Below are 18815 nucleotides of genomic sequence, written 5' to 3'. Positions count from 1 at the left end.
AAGCTCCAAGATCTAGATCCCGTTACCTCCTTGTGCAAATGCATCCTTGATTTCCTCACTTGCAGACCCCAGTCGTCTCGGATTGGCAACAACATCTCCAGTTTACGCTTATCACATAAGGCTAAGTACAGTTCCATTGTCATATTTAAGTCTGCTGGTGACAACACTGCTGTTGGCCAAATCAAAAGTAGTGACAGATCAGCATATAGGAGCGAGTTTGAAAATCTAGTTGAATGGTGCTGCAGCAATGTCCTTTCACTCAACGTTAGCGGAGTATCAGCTACAGAAGGAAGGAGCGAAAGGTCCATCGGCTAATCATCTTTAGGGGATTGGAGGTGGAGAAGGGTCAGTAACTTAAAAATTCTTTGGCATTATCATTTCAGAGGATCTGTCCTGAGACCAGCACACAAGTGCATTACAACAGTGCCTCTAGTTTGCACAGACTCAGCATGTCATCTAAAACTTTGACAAATATCCATAGGTGCATTATGGACAGTATCCCGACCGGATGCGTCACAGCCTGGTATGGAAACACCAACGCCCAAGAATGGGAAAGTCTACGAAAGTGGTGGATACAGCCCAGTCTGTCACAGGAAAAACCCTCTCCACCATTGAGCATATCTACAAAGAGAGCTGCCATGAGAAGGCAGCATCCATCATCAAGGACTCCCACCACCCAGGCCACGCTCTCTTCTCGCTGCTACCATCAGGAAGAAGGCACAGGAGCCTCAGGACTCACACCACCAGGTTCAGGAACAGACAACCATCAGGCTCCTGGAGCGGTGTAGATAACTTGACTGAACTGATCGCACAACCTATGGACTCACGTTCAAGTAACCTGCACCTCATGTTCTCACGTATGATGGATGTATGTATGTATTTATCTGTGAGGCCTCTGTTGGTCAGGGTTGACCATGAATGTTGTGCCCTAGCTACCTTCGTAGTCAATACACAAGTCAAGGCTGTACAATATGGAGAGTAAGCTGTTGCCCATGCAGCAAGCTCCCCTTCTCCACAAACCTGATGAATCCAAAGGAACGGCAGAGACTGATACAGTTAGGCACTAGTGGCATCCCAGGAGTTGCCAGTCAACCTTGAACTTAACAAACGACTGTCTTCGGGACCCCCAGCTCCGGATTTTTCCTCAGGTTAACTCCCAAGGCCTTCTTCTTGATGAGTTGTCAACAGCGGCTGACGAGTGGCATCTGCCTGTTTATTTATCTGTTTGGTTATTGTGCGTTTGCAGATTAGTTGTTGTTGGTCCTTCTTGGTCTGCAGTTTTTATTGATTCTATTGTATTTCTTTGTTCTACTGTGAATGCCTACAAGAAAATGATTCCCAGGGTAATATATGGTGGCACATAGTCTACGTACTTTGATAATAAATTTACTTTGAACTTCGGAAGAAGGGAAACGTAGAATATAGGAAAGGCCTTTGACACAGTGGCAACAGGAGAGATAAAATGATCCTGATGCTCTCTCCATGAATAGTGGTGATGGAGTTACTAAAAATACATGTTGAAGTTTAACTTTCAATGAAAAGATGCACCTAAGAAACGATGGATGAAGTCTGGATGTATCTGCGAAAAGGAATTAAATTGCAGTGAATGCTATAAACGTGAGGTGTGTGCTGGAATCGCTGATTTGCTTTTCAAGTTGTTGAATATAGTGGAATATGGAAGAAGGTAACAGACATCCCACCTCTCCCAGAAGTTCCGAGTCTCCCGCTATATTGATAGCGGCTCCCTGACGCCCACAAATTATATACAATATCCCAGAAATTGATTTTTTTGAGAGCGAGCGAGAAGGAGAGAGAGAGAGACAGAGACAGAGAGAGGAAGTGACAGACGTAGCGAGAGAGTGACAGAGAGAGCATCCTGATTGGTCTCTCTTTGTGCTAAGTAGAGCAATCAGTTTTATCTGTGGGCGGGCTTTACAGTCGACCTCTCTCTCACTTTCATTGTCCATCAGTTCAGTTTAGTGTCCTGCAGCGCCATGGCAGAGTGTTCCAAAAAAAGAAAATATAAAACCTACTTCACCCCAGAGTATCCCTGCCTAATAAGGGTCAAAATAATGACAGTATTGCTCGTTGCACTGTTTGCAACAGTGACTTTTCCATTGCCTATGGTGGGTTAAATGACTGTAAAAGAAATTTTGAGGTGAGTTTAACAGGTGTCATTGAGAGACCAAATCTTGAAAAATCTGTCAGTGGTCAATAGAGAGCCAAGATGAGGTGAACCGAGAGCAGATTTTGACTTTGGCAAAGAGATTTCCAAATGTGATCAAGGCAGATGCAAGAGAACAGCTCCACTTGGAAGTCCTGGATTAGGCCTGTTTCTGTGCTGTGGTTTCTATGGTTTCTATCTCTCAACTAACCTTGAACAACTGGTGCCAAACTACAAAAGTTTACCAGTTGATGAGTTCTGGAGGAAGCTGTCCAAAGTAAAATCTGTGAGCACAGGGCAGTTGAGGTTCAAAGAGCTCTGCCAGTTGATGAAGCTGCTTTTGGTGCTGCCAAATTCTAATTGTGATGTAGAAAGGGCATTCAGCATGGTGCGTCACATTAGGACAGAATTCAGAAGTCAGCTGTCTCACAAAACACTTGTGAATCTGATGTCTTGCAAAATTAACAAATTCATTGATACAGACTGTTACGAGGTTGATACTCCGGCAAAATGCTCAAATCTGCCAAGCAAGCCACATCACAGTACAAGGAAAGTTTGCAAAAGAAATAGAAAAGCTATTTGCATTGGCATTTAGCTATTAGCATTGAGACTGCCAACAAAATACTCAACAAGAAATAACACTGCCTGGGCAGGGCAAAAAGCATTATCAAGGATGCATCTCACTCTAATCACGGACATTTTACTCTCCTCCCATCCAGTAGGTGCCACAGGAGCCTCCGCTCCCGCACCAGCAGGCACAGGAAAAGCTTCTTCCCTGAGGCTGTGACCCTGCTGAACCTCACATCACAGCGCTAAGCAGTATTGCACCTATACTGTACTGTCTCAGTACTTTTATATTTGTGTGCTGTCGCACTTAGTTTTTATTCGCAGTTATTTTGCAAACACTATTCTTTGCATTTCTGGTCAGATGCTAACTGTATTTCATTGGCTTTGTATCTGTACTCGGCACAAGACAATAAAGTAGAACCTAATCTATGTGTGTTTTATGTGTGTGTATGTGTATATATATATGTGTGTGTGTGTGTGTGTGTGTGTGTGTGTGTGTGTGTGTGTGTGTGTGTAAATAGTTTCAATATGTGATCAAATAAATTGTTGTGTTCTTTCATAATCAAATGTTCTGTATACATACACCCTTGGAGGTCGACCGGGGGTGGAGGGGGTGGTGCTACCTCCCTGAAATGAGTTTTTGCAGGGTGGGAAGTCTGAGGTAAGGACTGGGAAGTCCTATCTTTGTTGTGGTTGGGATGAGAGAGAGAAAGTTGGAACAGAAATGCGATGGAGCAGAGATGGTTGAAGAACCCGTATTATGAAACCACGATACACATTCTCCGGCATTCCCAAAGCTCCTCGCGGTTCATACTGCATGTCGACCGTGCCCCCAGGCTCCGATGGTACCAGTACGGTGGTCTTTACCGTACAGCCAGAAGGCGCAGGTTAACATGGTCCGCCCGTACTGTTGGGGGCGCTGCAGGTGGGAAAGTACCGACTCTGCTTTCCAATGTAGGATGACGGCATCAGTCTGCGCCTCGGTGTTTGTCGATGTAAAGTTTTTTTCTTGAGTTTCTAATTGCAGGCGAAAGAAAATTAAAGGCTCGACGGCAGAGAGGCAGAAACCAATGAATTCACGGAGGCTGTTAGAATCAGGATGAGATTTGCAGGTAAAGAAGAAGTTCAGCTTAAAAAAAAATCACTCCGACAGTCTGTTCGATGAAGTTTAAAAATCTGAAAGCGGGATCTAATTTCCTGCTGGGCCTGTCGGTGGTGTAACTTTAAGATTTAGGAAATGCTTCATGTTCGGTCAGGAATAGTGTGTGTTCCACGAACTGACTTTCAAAATAAATACAAGAAACTTTACAGATAAAGAAATCGGTTTGAAGTTGGTGTGTTTTTGTTGCAAACAATTTCATTTGAGCATAAAATTAAAACATCAATAATAATGCCTTGATGTTTTGGTAACCTGACGAGAATGTAGTCCCGAGTGCAAAACTGAGATGGTAATTAACGGGATTTCTGGCCTGTGCTGAAATGGCTGTTGGTAAAGATAACGGAATTAGCTTCTGAACTAATAAGAGCATATCTTCCCAGAATTGCACTATTGACAGATATGTATACGTGCATTGAAGGCTTATTCAGTGTTGGTAGACAGTTTCTGAAATTATCAGCTCTTAACACCTTCAGCTACATACAGAGAATTGTTTGAATAAAGGAAATACTTTCCCGCTATATTTAATTTTTAAGTTAAACTTATCATAGAGTTTCACTGTTGAGAGGTAATGGTTAAGATTAACTTGTTGAGGAGCAGAGACAAGAGCCTTGATTCCCACCCTCTCTCTCTGAAGCAACAATAGAGGGATGTACTGACATCTTTTATTTTTCTGATTCTGCATTGTTACTTCTGAGATCTGCTAAAGCTAACAACATACAAAGGGCAGGATTAGAGCCCTTGACCCTTTGCATCTAGAATACCATTCCATGAGATCATGGCTGATCTGAATCTCAACTTCACATCCCTGGCATCGTTTCACCCTAATTTATCAAGAATCTGACAACCTCTACTTATAAATAGTCAAGAACTCTTCTCCCACTGCCTTCTCAAATGTTTGTGTTTCTTTAACTGAGATATAACTTGCCTCGTCTTTGTTCTGTAGGCAACCTCATATGTTTCAAACAGTGACTGCTAGTTCTAGTTGCCAGAGTAGACATCCGCTCTGCTAAGATCCTTTGGCGTCTGCCTTTGGTTTAGCTGGTAATCAAGTGGGTTTCTGTGGGCAGCACTTGCGATTGAGACATGAAAGTCACTGCGCTGCAGGCACTCAGCGGTGCTGGAAATGTTACGGTTCTGCTCCAGGTAGAAGTGGACCTAATGAGTAAAATGGTGGGTTCTGCAAACAGATTGTAATGACGTTTTAGGCCAGTGTTGTGGCATCATCCAGCTTCACCTCCCACCACCTCTTACCAGTAAATTTGTTTACTTCTAATTGGTCACACCGTTCAGTATTGGTTGAGAAATTTTCTGCAGTTTACTAAGAGAATCTACCATAGAATATGTTCCTCGGCCCTTGGGGTAGTTCCTCTCTCTTGTAATGTTCAGGCCACTTGCTGGCTGAGTGCTATCTTTCATCTTGTGGTAAACAATGATGTTTGATAATCAGTGTGTATGCGGTGGCTTGTTTTAGTACTACATGACCTTATCATTTTTTCCTCCAACTCTGACATAACTCATCCCACCCTTGCCGCAGCTATCGACGGAATAGTTTTACTTCTCGTGAAGCACACCATTGCTTCGGCTAGTCTTTTTACCCTTCTAAAAATTTAGGCACATTTAAGTTGAAACTCTGCTTTTGATCACCTGTACTTTCACTTCTGTATTATCTGATTCACCCAGGTTCACCTGAACCCCGCCCCCACCGTTCTACTGTACCTGATATCACATCCCCCATTCTACTCTCCCCTCCCCTCCCCCTGTATCCCAGCTTCTTTCCCTCTGCCCACCTGTTCCATTTGTCCATCATAAGTGCAGCTTCCAATGTTCACGTTTGCCCACCTCACCTTCCTTGCTCCATCTTTGTTTTCTATCAGGCTCAATCATCTGCAGCCCTTTTTGCCTCCACCTGTCTCCTCCCAGACTCTGTTGCTATTTCCACTCTTCCCTCCTCCACATGACTTTATCTCCCACTCGTTCCACCTCATCTGCGTCCGGCCTGCCAGCTCTCGCCCACACCTCCACCTTACTTCTTTATACTGGTTCTTTCCTCTCTATTCTTTTCGTCCTGAGAGAGTCGCAACCCAAGATATCAGCAGTCCATTCCCATCTATAGATGCTAGTTGACCTGCTGAATTGCTCTGGCAGTTCTCTTTTTTGATTTATCTAACCTTGTCTTAAACATTAACATCACCTATGATTCTGAAAATGCTCTTCAATCAATCATGCAATCTCTTCTAAACCTCTTGCGTTCAAACTTTTAATTGTGTGCCCATACTCCAAATTCCTAAGTCACTGCGAGCAATCCATTTTTATTTCTTTGTGAGTATCCGTTCTTGGGATATCTTCAAACATAGCCACACTCCATTGTTGGCCCTTCACGAGTTCTTTGGGGTCAGATCAGGTATTAGTGCCAGCGAGTACAACATCTGCAGAGAGAGAAACAGCTTATATTTTAAGTTGATGGCTTTTAGAATTGTTTCCACAGTTCCTGTTTATATAATTTCAGATTTCCGGCATCAGCGGGAATTTGAACTTCAGCTTGTGACAGTTGCTAACCTTCCTTAATAACTTTATAATGCTATTGTGTTGCCTCAAAGTTTTTCCTGATGCAAATTTCAAATGTTTTCAATGCCTGTGTTCCCTCGCATTCAGCAGCATCTACACTGTGCCTTCTCTTCTTATCTCACCATCCCTTAACTTTTCCATTACACACTCCTATTTCGTATATAAAGTATAATTTGCCAAAATATATGCTTCACATATGGCACCAAATTTCATGTCTTTTTTTTTCCTGTTCCATCATCGTATGTCTTTCTGTGTGATTAGGTTCCCAGAATTAGCTGCTATATAATTTTGGTGGTATCTGCAGACTTTATCTCCTGCTTGGTTCCGCGTTCAAATTCTGGTTAGATATGGAGAATAGGAAGTGATCCTAGAATGGTGATAATCCTTTCCGACAACTCTGAGAAATTGTTCCTAATATTCTTCTTTCGTTTTGACTATAGTTTTGCTCTTGCTAAAATTTCTCTCGTTCAGTAATCCTTTGCTAATTTGTTAAACGGTATCTGAGCATAACATTTAGTACAGTCTGCTCTCAGTAGCTGTTAACTCTTTAAAAAGAATGGCCTTTTTATGGCCTTTTCTGAAATACATTTTGGTCGCTTCTAATTATCTCAGCCTGACTTGCTGAGTTCTTCCAACATTTTGGTGTGTTGCTCAAGATTTGCAGCACCTGCAGCATCCCTTCTGTTTATAATTATCTCCTTTTCATTTTGGATTTCAGATATTTTACCTATAAAGGTTAACAAATTTCTTTGTTATCATTATTAAATTAATAGCCTTTAATTATCTATGTTGTCTCAGTGTCTCTATGAAGTTGGCAGCTCTTCAAGGCCTCTGGTGCCTCAGTTGAACTATTTACCGAACTTTGTCAGAAATCCTCACTTATTTGTTACATCCTGCCATCTTTACCTTCTTTAGTTCAGTTATTTCCTCTTATACCTTCCATTATTGATAACAAAAAAAGACCACAATATAAAGAAAAATTAGAGCTTAGGGAGGGATCAGTTCTTTTTAATGTTTTTTAATGCTAGAAAAGACTTGTAGATTTTGTAGTTAGTCCTGACATAGAGTCTCGGCCTGAAACGTCGAGTGTACCTCTTCCTAGAGATGCTGCCTGGCCTGCTGCGTTCACCAGCAACTTTGATGTGTGTTGCTTGTAGATTTTGTTATGCTATTTGTTACCTTGTTCACTGTTTATTTATGGAGCTCTTCCTATACACTTCAGGTGATGGTTGAAGAGGTTTGAAGTTGTGAAAATACTTGCAGAGAAATGGAAAGCTAAGCTTTTCAGGATCACTGGCATGCTGGAAAAGCTTCACTGGACTGCGATGGGAACTGACAGTTGAAGAAGAGCTGTTAGACATAAGTCAGGCTTTTGCGCCTTCAGAAAATTAGCCACTATACCAACCGTGGAATATAAAATAAGCACTGTAAGAATCCATTTTGTTAAGTAGCATCTGTGGAGGCAGAAGGTGTAAGCCAAAGTTGCTGATCCTGACTCAGAGGCAACAGGAAAAATTGCCAATATATAGCAGTACGTTGGGGGGGGAAGGAGATGGTATAGAGGCTGGAATGAGTAGAGGAGCAGATGGGTGGCATATCTGATTGCATGTCCTTTTAAACCTCCTTTGCACCCTATTGCTATGGAGAGGCTGAACGTAACTTGGAAGAGCAAGACCACACATTCTGCTTGAGTAGCACACAGTTTAATAATAGTATGAATGTTGAATATTCCAATTTTAGGTAACTCGTATCCTGGTGCTCCTCTCCCCCACACACTCATCGATATGCTTAGTTTTCTTCTACCTTTACTCATTCCTGCCATCATCTCACTCACCCAGGTTTCATTTACCAATCATCCCCTCCCCATGTGACTCCATCTCTCACCAACCATGTTCAGTGCTTTCTCCCCATCTCCCAACGGGTCCCTTCTGCCTGTCAAACTGTATCCATCTTCTGCTCAGTGCTGTATACTGGTCTTTTCTGTTCCCTCTCATTTATGCTGCAATCCAAAACATTGACTTGTACCCTTTCGAGACTTACGATCGAGATTGTTCAATGTCATTTCCCATACACAAGTGTAAAGGAGAGCGAAATAATTGCTATTCCAGATCCAATACAGCACAAAAAAAATCAGAATAATTTTTTTAAAAGTATTTTAAATATATAAGGTAGCATATACACGTTGATGGTAGGTTCATAAAGTGATGCTAGGATGTGTATAAGGTGACTGACAGGAAACAATAAAGTAGTGGTGGAGTTAGTGGGTGGAGATATTGATTAGTCTTACTGCTTGGGGAAAGTAACTGTTTTTGAGTCTGGTGGTCCTGGCATGGATGCTACATACTCTATTCTTTGATGGGAGAGGGAGAAACAGTCCATGAGTAGGCTCCCAGTGGATCTCCCAGTGGCCACACATTTTAATTCCACGTCCCATTCCCATTCTGATATGTCTATCCATGGCCTCCTCTACTGTAAAGATGAAGCCACACTCAGGTTGGAGGAACAACACCTTGTATTCCGTCTGGGTAGCCTCCAACCTGATGGCATGAACATCGACTTCTCTAACTTCTGTTAGTGCCCCACCTCCCCCTCATACCCCATCCCTTATTTATTTATTATTATTATTATTATTATTATATATGTATTTTCTCTCTCTCTCTCTCTCTTTTTCTCCCTCTGTCCCTCTCACTATACCCCTTGCCCATCCTCTGGGCTTCCCTCCTCCCCCTTTTCTTTCTCCCTGGGCCTCCTGTCCCACGATCCTCTCATATCTCCTTTGCCAATCAACTGTCCAGCTCTTGGCTCCATCCCTCCCCCTCCTGTCTTCTCCTATCATTTTGGATCTCCCCCTCCCCCTCCCACTTTCCAATCTCTTACTATCCCTTCTTTCAGTTAGCCCTGATGAAGGGTCTTGGCCCGAAAAGTCAACTGTACCTCTTCCTATAACAGCTGCCTGGCCTGCTGCGTTCACCAACAATTTTTATGTGTGTTGTATGAGTAGGCTACATGGGATTCATGATGTTACTGGTCGTTTTCTGGCACCTTTCTGTAAATATGTCCTTGATGGTGCCAGTGATGTGTTGGGCAGTTTTGACTACCCGTTGTATACTCCTCCTGTTCGCCGTAGTGCAGTTTCTGTACCAAGCAGTGATGCAGCTTGTCAGGATGCTCGCTATACGTATCTGGAGAATCATGTGAATATGGATGTGCAAAGTCCAGCTCTCTTCAGCCTCAGAGGCATTGGTGAGCTTTCTTGACTGTGTATGATGTATTCTGGTGTAAACGTAACTTTGCTGGATCAAATAACGACAGCACAAAAAGATCGTTACTTATCTTTTCACCCGTTTATTTCTTCAAGTTCACTGCCCGATGTCAGAATTGTCAGAAGTTATAAGGCCACCGATACAAAAGAACAATCAGTTTGATAACCATTCCGGTTGAGTCAATGGACTATTGATACAAAAGTACAACCAATTTGTTAGACACTCCAGTCACCTTAATTAAAGAAAAGAATGTCCTACCTGGTTTGTTGGAGCCACAACTTAATTACAAAGATAAGAACATCTGTCAAATTTATGCTTTAATTAAGAAAGGAATGTGCTAATTTCCATCAGATACTGCTTTTCGTCAAAATCAAAAGGTGTGAAAAGCCCAGAGGCATCTGATGTGGATCTGGGCGAACTTTAATTATCTTGCTCCAAAGAAGGCAGCTGTGAGACATGATTCAAACACACTGCAGTCACAGACGTAGTCGGTACTGAATCCATTGTTTACAGGAATCTTGAGAATCCTCCATTCCCTTAAACTTTATCACTGGGACCGTGAGAGTTTGTGTGTGATGTGCACTCCCAGGAGTTTGAAACTACTTGCAGTCTCCACTGCTGTGCCGCTGATGTGTAGAGGGGTGTGAGTGGTGCGAGTTTGCCTGAAGTCAATAAATTTCATCTTGTTGACATTAAAGAAGAGGTCATTTGCTTGGCACCAGGCCTCAGGCTCTTGCACCTTGTCTGTGCAGGCTGTCTGATCATTGTCAGTGAGGAGCCCCAGTACTTCCATGTCATCGGCAAACCTGCCTCCAGTGATGCTGCTTGACCCACTGTGTTCTTACAGCATTCTGGTTTTCTGATTTGCACTCTGCAATCTCTTTGGTCTTCATACCTTTAATAGTTTCATCTAAGTCATTTATATAAATTGTGAAAAAGAAGTTCAAGCCCCATCACTTGTGGCACACTACTTGTTACATCTTTTCAACTAGGCAAACAAAACACAATTGGGTTTATATAGTTTCCTTTTAGCTACCTGATCTATCATCCATGCCAACACTATATGCAATAACCTTTGCAATTTCTTAGAAAATGCCTTCTGGAAATTTAAATATGGTACTAAATATACAGTTTTATCTTTATCAATGACACATTTTACTACTTCAAACAATACCAATAATTTTGTTTCACAAAGTCATATTGACTTTGCTTGAATATCTCGAATTTTTATGTGCTCTTCTATAGCATTTTTAATAATGTTAACATCTCTCTGACAGATGTTAACTGGCCTTTAGATAATTCTTTCCTTAAGAAAGTGGAAAGTTGAAGCTAAGGGTAGAACAGCTATTCTTGTTTACAACTAAGTAAAGACTGAGTGAATGATATCCTTGTGACAGTATCATAAAATAACAGTTTCTTCCAATTAAATTATGTTGTGGTAATCGTAATGGTTTTACTCCTATGCAGAGAGTGGCTTTTCTGTAGATTGGTATGTGGTGAAACTTCCGGTTTCCTTGCCAACCAGCAACATGAGCTCAGTTAGACAATCCATGATAGAGTCAGACAAATTGCATGTAGGTGTAAATAGCCTCCAGCCTAGAGATTGCTATCCAAATTGTTGATGTCTTCTTTGCACTGATTATTCTATTTGTGTGAAATTCTTTGCTTTCAGGAGTGAAACTTAATAAAGGAAATTGCAAAAAGCAGTGTTCTCAACAGTGAGAAGCTGTGGGTGCAGAGCAGTGCTTTGTTTATACACTCATAATCATGTTCCTCTGTTACTTATTTTAAATGCCTGTTTTATTATAGGATGTAAAGTAAGTGAGAAGAAGATTTTGCATGATGTAGCAAAAAGTGCCCTTTTTGCAACCTGCACACAATGCTGGAGGAACTCAGCAGGCCAGGCAGCATCTATGAAAAAGAGTCCAGTCAACATTTTGGGCCGAGACCCTTCAGCAGTCCTGCTGAGTTCCTCCAGCATTTTGTGTGTGTTGCTTGGATCTCCAGCATCAACAGATGTTATCTTGTTTGTTTCTCTTTGCAACCTGCACAGGCTTCTATGAATAGTGAGGTTCAGGCAATGGCAGCTTAATTCCTGGTGGAATGAAAGCCCTTTCTCTAAACTTATATGAGGATGATTTGTATCCAGCCTAGGTGTTGCTGCTGCACAGCCCCAGGGTCCCCACTTTGATCCTGACATTGGGCACTAAGAAGAATTTTGCATGTTCTCCACGTTTCTGAATAGTCTTGCCCTCAATGCTCCTGTTTCCTTCCAAGACATGCCAGTAAGTTAATTAGCTACTTGCAAGGGCATTGTTTGTTGAAGAAGAGTTTGTGGAATATGTCAGGGTTTGCTTTTTAGAGCAATACTTTCTTTTTAAATCTTTTTATTAATTTTTCCAAGATTATAAACAAAATAACAGTGTTGATACAAAGAGAATGGAATAGTCTTATTGTTAATAAACATATACAGAAAAAATTTCAGATAACACAGGTATAGTAGACTTCCAAACTCACGATGTAATTAATCATAGAATAAAAGAAATAAAAAGAAAAAAATACAAAGAAAAAAAACAAAAAAAACAAATAAAAGAACTAAATACAAAACCCAAAAAAGCATACAGAACAAAACAAGGCTAGACCAATATCTTAAATCGAACAGGTTCAATAAAGTCGTCAACTCCGCTCCTCTATTTATATATCTTAAGTTAATACAGAGGATTCGGAAAGGTGAAATTACATCATATGAAAGTGTTGAATAAATGGTTTCCAAGTCTTCAAATTTAACCGAAGGATCAAAAATATCACTTCTAATTTTTTCTAAATTTAAACATAATTTAGTTTGGGAAAACCATTGGAATGTAGTAGGAGGATTGATTTCCTTCCAGTTCAATAAAATAGATCTTCTAGCCATTAAAGTAACAAATGCAATCATCCAACAGGCTGAAGAAGATAAAGATCTATGTTCTACCATTGGCAATCCAAAAATTGCCATAATAGGATGGGGTTGTAGATCAAAATGCAGAACTGTTGAGATAATATCAAAAATATCTTTCCAATATTTTTCCAAAAGAGGATGGGATCAAAACATATGAGTTAAAGAAGCCACCTTAGAGTGACATCTGTCACAAATAGGGTTTATATGGGAATAAAAACGGGCTAATTTATCTTTAGACATATGGGCTCTATGCACTACTTTAAATTGTATTAATGTATGTTTCGCACATATAGAGGAAGTACTGACTAATTGAAACATTTTATCCCATTTCTCTATAGGTAGGCAAAGTTGAAGTTCCCTTTCCCATTCATTTTTAATTTTATCAGATATATCTGGCTGTAATTTCATAATTATATCATAGATAATATTGATCCCTTCTGAAGAGGATTTAAATCTAAAATTCTATTGATAATGTCAGTAGGGTATGAGGTCGGAAAGGTAGGCAACATAGTATTTTAAAAATTTCTTATTTGTAAATATCTAAAAAAATGGGATCTAGGCAAATCAAATTTCTTAGATAACTGTTCAAAAGACATGAAACAGTTATCCAGAAATAAGTCACGAAAACATGTTATACCTTCAAAAAGGCTTGGTCCATAACTGAGGGTTGAAAAAAATTAAATATAATAGGGCTTGATAATATAAATTTGTTCAAACCAAAAAATTTACGAAATTGAAACCATATTCGCAATGTAAGCTTAACTATTGGATTAACCATTGGTTTATTCGATTTAGTTAGTACAAAAGAAAGTGAAGTTCCTAAAATGGAAGCCAAAGAGAACTCTTGTACACAGTAGCCTTCAAGGTTTACCCAATGTGGGCTTGAAATTATATTCCAATCTTGTGTCCAAAATATTAAATATCAAATATTAATTGCCCAATAATAAAACCTTAGGTTAGGCAGTGCTAAACCACCATCTTTCTTGGACTTCTGTAAATATTTTTTACTTAATCTGGGATTTTTGTTCTGCCATATATAAGAGGAAATTTTGGAATCAATAGTATCAAAAAAGGATTTAGGAATAAAAATTGGTACCGTTTGAAGTAAATATAAAAATTTAGGTAAAATAATCATTTTAATAGCATTAATTCGGCCAATCAATGATAGAGACAGTGGGGACCACTTAGTAATCAGTTGTTTAACCTGATTAATTAACAGTAAAAGGTTGAACCTGAATAGATCCTTATGTCTCTTAGTAATTTTAACTCCCAAATAAGAAAAATAGTCAGTAGTCACTCTAAATGGAGAACATCTATAAATAGGAACCTGCATATTTAATGGAAAAAGTTGGCTGTTACCTAGATTCAGTTTATAACCAGAAAATCTACTAAACTGAGCAAGCAAAGTTAATACTGCCGCAATAGATTTCCCCGGGTTAGAAATATATAATAGTAAATCATCTGCATATAGTGATAATTTATGAGTCTCATTTCCATGGGTAATGCCAAATATATTAGGGGAGTCACGAATAGCAATAGCTAGCGGTTCCAAGGCAATATCCAATAGTAGTGGACTAAGAGGGCAGCCCTGCTTAGTACCACGGAATAGATGAAAAAGGGGAGATCTTTGATTATTAGTAAATACTGAAGCCAAAGGAGTAAGATATACCAGTTTAATCTAAGATATAAATATTGAACTAAAATTAAATTTCTCAAGGGTATTAAATAAATATGTATGTTCAACTCTGTCAAATGCTTTCTCAGTGTCCAATGAAATAACACATTCTGGAATTCTGGGTGAAGGAGTATAAACAATATTCATTAATCTCCTAACATTAAAAAAAGAGTAACGATTTTTAATAAATCCAGTCTGATCAGCAGAAATAATTTGAGGTAATATATTCTCCAATCTCATTGTCAATATTTTAGAAAAAATCTTAGAATCCACATTCAACAAAAAAATAGGCCTATAAGATGCACATTCAGTAGGATCCTTATCTTTTTTAAGAATTAGGGAGATAGAAGCTCGATAAAAAGATTGTGGTAATTTACCTATTGAAACTGCATCCCTAAAAACACTACATAACCAAGGAGTCAGTGTAGTAGAGAAAAATTTTAAAAATTCTACTGTATATCCGTCTGGGCCAGGTGCTTTACCTGAGTTCATCGAAAAAAATAGCATTTTTTATTTCTTCTACCGTAATAGGTACGTCTTTTAGAGCAATACTTTGCAGAGTCTATGCAGGACAGGAAATTTTAGATTTGATGTCGTGTAATGAGGAGGGATTAATGAGGGAACTTCTGGTTAAAGATTTCCCTGAGGGAACTGACCACAATATGAAAGAGTTCGAAGTGCAGTTTGATGATGAGCACTGTCAGTCCGTAATCAGCTTGTCAGTTTACACAGGAATATTGGTAATAGTTTGATGGAAGAATTGTTAAGTGGAGTGAACAATCAGCATGGGACTAAGAGACGGGTAAGTAGTTGAACACTGGGAGATACTCAACCAGCTAGAGTTTATCCCAATCAAAAAGAGGGACTCTTTCAGAAAGAGGCATGCTTAACAAAGGAGAAAGGGCAATGTTAAATTGGAGAGTAGGGTATAGAGAAGTGGTAAAGACTAGTGGTAGACTAGACTTGGAACTTTTAAGATCCAGCAGCCGAAGCTCATGAGAAAGGAGAAAATTGATTTTGAGAGAAAACTTGCATGTAGTATAAAAACAAACTGTAAGAGTGTCTATGGATATACGAATAGGGACAAGGAAGCCCAGCCTCGAGAAAACAAGGCTGGTGAATTAATAACGGCCAGCAAACAAAGAAAGTGCAATATGTTGAATAATATTTTTTACTTGACTCTTCACCATGGAACACATTTCAATGATCCTGAAAATATCAGCCAAGCTAATTTCAAATAACATGCTAAGACTTTTAAATGTCTACATTACAACGGATAGAGTATTGAGAAAGTCAAAGTGGGGTGGGAGACTAAAGGTGGACAAGTTATCCTGGACCCAATGAACTAGGGTTTTAAAGGGAGTGGCTGCAGAGATGGTTGATCCATTGCTTGAATTTTTTGATAACTTGCTCAACTCTAGGAGAATGCCAGAAGAAAAAAAAACAATTTATTTATTTATTGAGACACAGTGTGGAATAGCCCCTTTCAGCCCTTCAAGTTACACTGTCCATTTGAACATTGAATTCTCCAACCAGCCCCTTGGTATGAACATTGAATTCTCCAACTTTTGGTAATTCCCTCACCCTCCCTTCCCCATCCCTATTTCACTTTGCCCCCTCCCCCAGCTGTCTACTGCCTCCCTCATGGTTCCGCCTCCTTCTACTACCCATTGTGCTTTCCCCTATTCCTTCTTCACCTTTCCTGCCCATCCCCTCCCTGGTTCCCCTCCCCCACCCCTTTATCTTTCCCCTTACTGGTTTTTCAGCTGGAACCTACCAGCCTTCTCCTTCCCACCCTCCCCCCACCTCTTTTATAGGGCCTCTGCCTCCTCCCTCTTCAGTCCTGATGAAGGGTTCCCGCCCGAAACATTGACTGATCGTTTCCACGGATGCTGCCCGACCTGCTGAGTTTCTCCAGCATGTTGTGAGTGTTGAAGTCACACTGTCCAGCAACCCCCAATTTAACCCTGGCATAACCACAGGACAGTTTACAATGACTAATTAACCTACCAACTGTGCATCTTTGGACTGTGCGAGGAAACCAGAGCACCCGGAGGAAACCCACACAGTCACGAGCAAACGTATAAGCTCCTTACTAACAATGGCAGGAGGTGATTCTCTTGTTCAGAAAAGAAGAAAGGCAGAAGTCAGGGAACTTCAGGCCATTTAAACAGCTAATATTGGCAAGATATTAGAATCATTAAGAATAGAAGCTGGAGGTAATCATTTTGGACAGCTGAATGTAATCCTAAGCGAAATGCGTTTTTGAAAGTTAGTTGTTCACTATTTCATTAATGACTTAGAGCAGGGGTCCCCAACCTTTTTTGCACCGAGGACTGGTTTAATATTGACAATATTCTTGTGGACCGGCTGAGCTTGAAGGGCCTGATGGCCTACTCTGTCTTCTTGTGTGTTATAAACTGCATCCGTCGTAGGTGCGTGGTAGAATCTGGAGGGAAAATGGGGGGGGGGGGGGGGGAGGAGTAGTGGTGTGTGTGTGTGTGTGTGTGAGAGTGTGACTGACTGACTTGCAGGGAGCTAAATTGATGAGTGTGCTCTGGGAACCATCTTAGGCTGGATGGGCTGAATCACTATCACTGTGTCATAAAAAATATGTGAACATAAATGGCTTGTTACTCTGAGGATGAACTAAGAATAAATTTTATTACAGAGCAAATAAGTTTTATTTTGTATTTCTGTTGCAGGACTTGTGATCACTTGAACCTAAGTCTTAATCTTAGTAATATAAGAACAGTGAGACAATGAGAGTGTGATAGAATTTTCATGAAATTTGTTGGCTACTGTAAATTGGCTCTTCCTTGTATCTGTAATTTAATTTTTAAACATATAGTATGTTTTTGAGTGTTAAAATTATCTTTATTCCATTTTAAGACACAATTTTAACCAACCTTTGATGCACCAACTATATCCTTGGTCATAGGTATTTTAAGATATTTTTGACTTCCGACTTAGACCTTAGACAAAAAAGTTAAGTTAAAGAATACATACAGTGGATTCTGGTTAATTGGGGCAAGTCTTAAAAGAACAGAAAGTAATCAAGAAAATAGCAGGGGTTCCCTTTGCTCATTTGGGACACTGTGCTGCTTAATTGGGCAGGAGACTTGCTGAACAGTTCCAAATTAGCATCAGTAGCATGCACTTTGTGGCCGTTAGAAATTTCATCATACTTAGAGTGAACAGTTTTTAAATAGCATCATTTGTACCTGTGTGTGTTCAAAAAGCAGTGATTTTTGTCACTGATAGTCGGTGAGAAGTAAGCAATAAGGCAATTCAGAACTAGTTTGCTCACTGAGGCTTCAAGCAATCAGGCTTGGAGATGCCAGAAACTGCCAGGAGTGAAGATGAAACTAATTCACTACTTTAGCGAGTTAGGAACTATGAAGAATTTGAAGGTATTGATAATCATCTTGAATGTTTCAATGGAAATGAAGATTTGGAGGATGCAGTTGTTGGAAAGCATTGTATGAAAGCAGTCCATTATTTGCACTGTGTGCTGATTTTGTTCATTTACAGTCAATCAAAAGAACACAGAAGTGTGCACTGCATCAATTCTTCAGTCAATAAGTATTAGGAACTAATATACAGTTTTATAGTAATGTAGTGGTAGTGTTCTAATTTGTTCTGTATTTAATTTAAATACATTATTTGTTACTCGGTTAAATGGCAGTTTGTTATTTTTATACCTTTTCAACTATTTTCATGAAACTTCACTTCATGTTTGAGTCCTGATGTGTCCCAATTAACTGATATCCGCTGTATTTTCTGGTCTCATTTTTTTAAAGACCCACCTTTGATGAATTGGATGACTAACAAATCAACTCTATAATACACTTGAACATTACAAAAATTGCATTCAGGATCATATCCCACAATTCCCATCTTTTTTTCATGAAAGTAGGAAAACTAAGAGCCGTATTCCTGGTTTACTGAGGATGCTCGGGTTGTGGCAAGACTTGAATACTATCACCTCTTAAAAAAGTTCAATCAACTGACATAGGCGATGGCAGGACTTTGCTTCCAGATGAGTTCTGTGGTTTCTACGCTTGCTTTGACCATCAAAACATGGAAGAGCCATTACAAACTCCCACATCCCCTGATGATCATATGATTTTGGTCTCTGAGGCTGACGTGCAAACAGTCTCCAGAATGGAGAACCATGAAAAACAACCAGCCTAAATGGGGTACCTGGCCAGTACTAAAGACCTGTGCTGATAAACTGGCTGGTGTATTCATTGAGATCTTTATCATCCCGCTTCAGCAGTGTGTGATACCCACCTGCTTCAAGCGGGTTTCTATTATCCCGGTGCCCAAGAAGAGTGTGTGACCTACCTCAATGACTACCAGCAAATGGAACTTAAATCCATAGTACTGAGGTGTTTTGAGAGGTTGGTGATGAAACATATCAACTTCTGCCTGAGAAGCGATTTAGGTTCACGCTGATTTGCCTAATAGAGCAACAGGTC

General features: G+C 40.0%; 1 protein-coding gene across 1 annotated transcript in view; it reads left to right on the top strand.

Moving 5' to 3' along the window:
• The first annotated feature begins 3714 nt into the window (after positions 1-3714).
• Positions 3715-18815, top strand: part of LOC140210644 (ataxin-1-like) — a 32457-nt gene continuing 17356 nt past the window's right edge. Inside the window, exon 1 of the mRNA XM_072279784.1 lies at positions 3715-3843. The gene's annotated coding sequence lies outside the window, so the exon portion shown is untranslated. The remainder of the gene's footprint in view (positions 3844-18815) is intronic.

Source organism: Mobula birostris, chromosome 15 (genome assembly GCF_030028105.1).
Source record: "Mobula birostris isolate sMobBir1 chromosome 15, sMobBir1.hap1, whole genome shotgun sequence".
Classification (NCBI taxonomy): domain Eukaryota; kingdom Metazoa; phylum Chordata; class Chondrichthyes; order Myliobatiformes; family Myliobatidae; genus Mobula; species Mobula birostris.
Note: the sequence above shows the minus strand (reverse complement) of the source record. Positions and strands in the feature narration are given on the sequence as shown.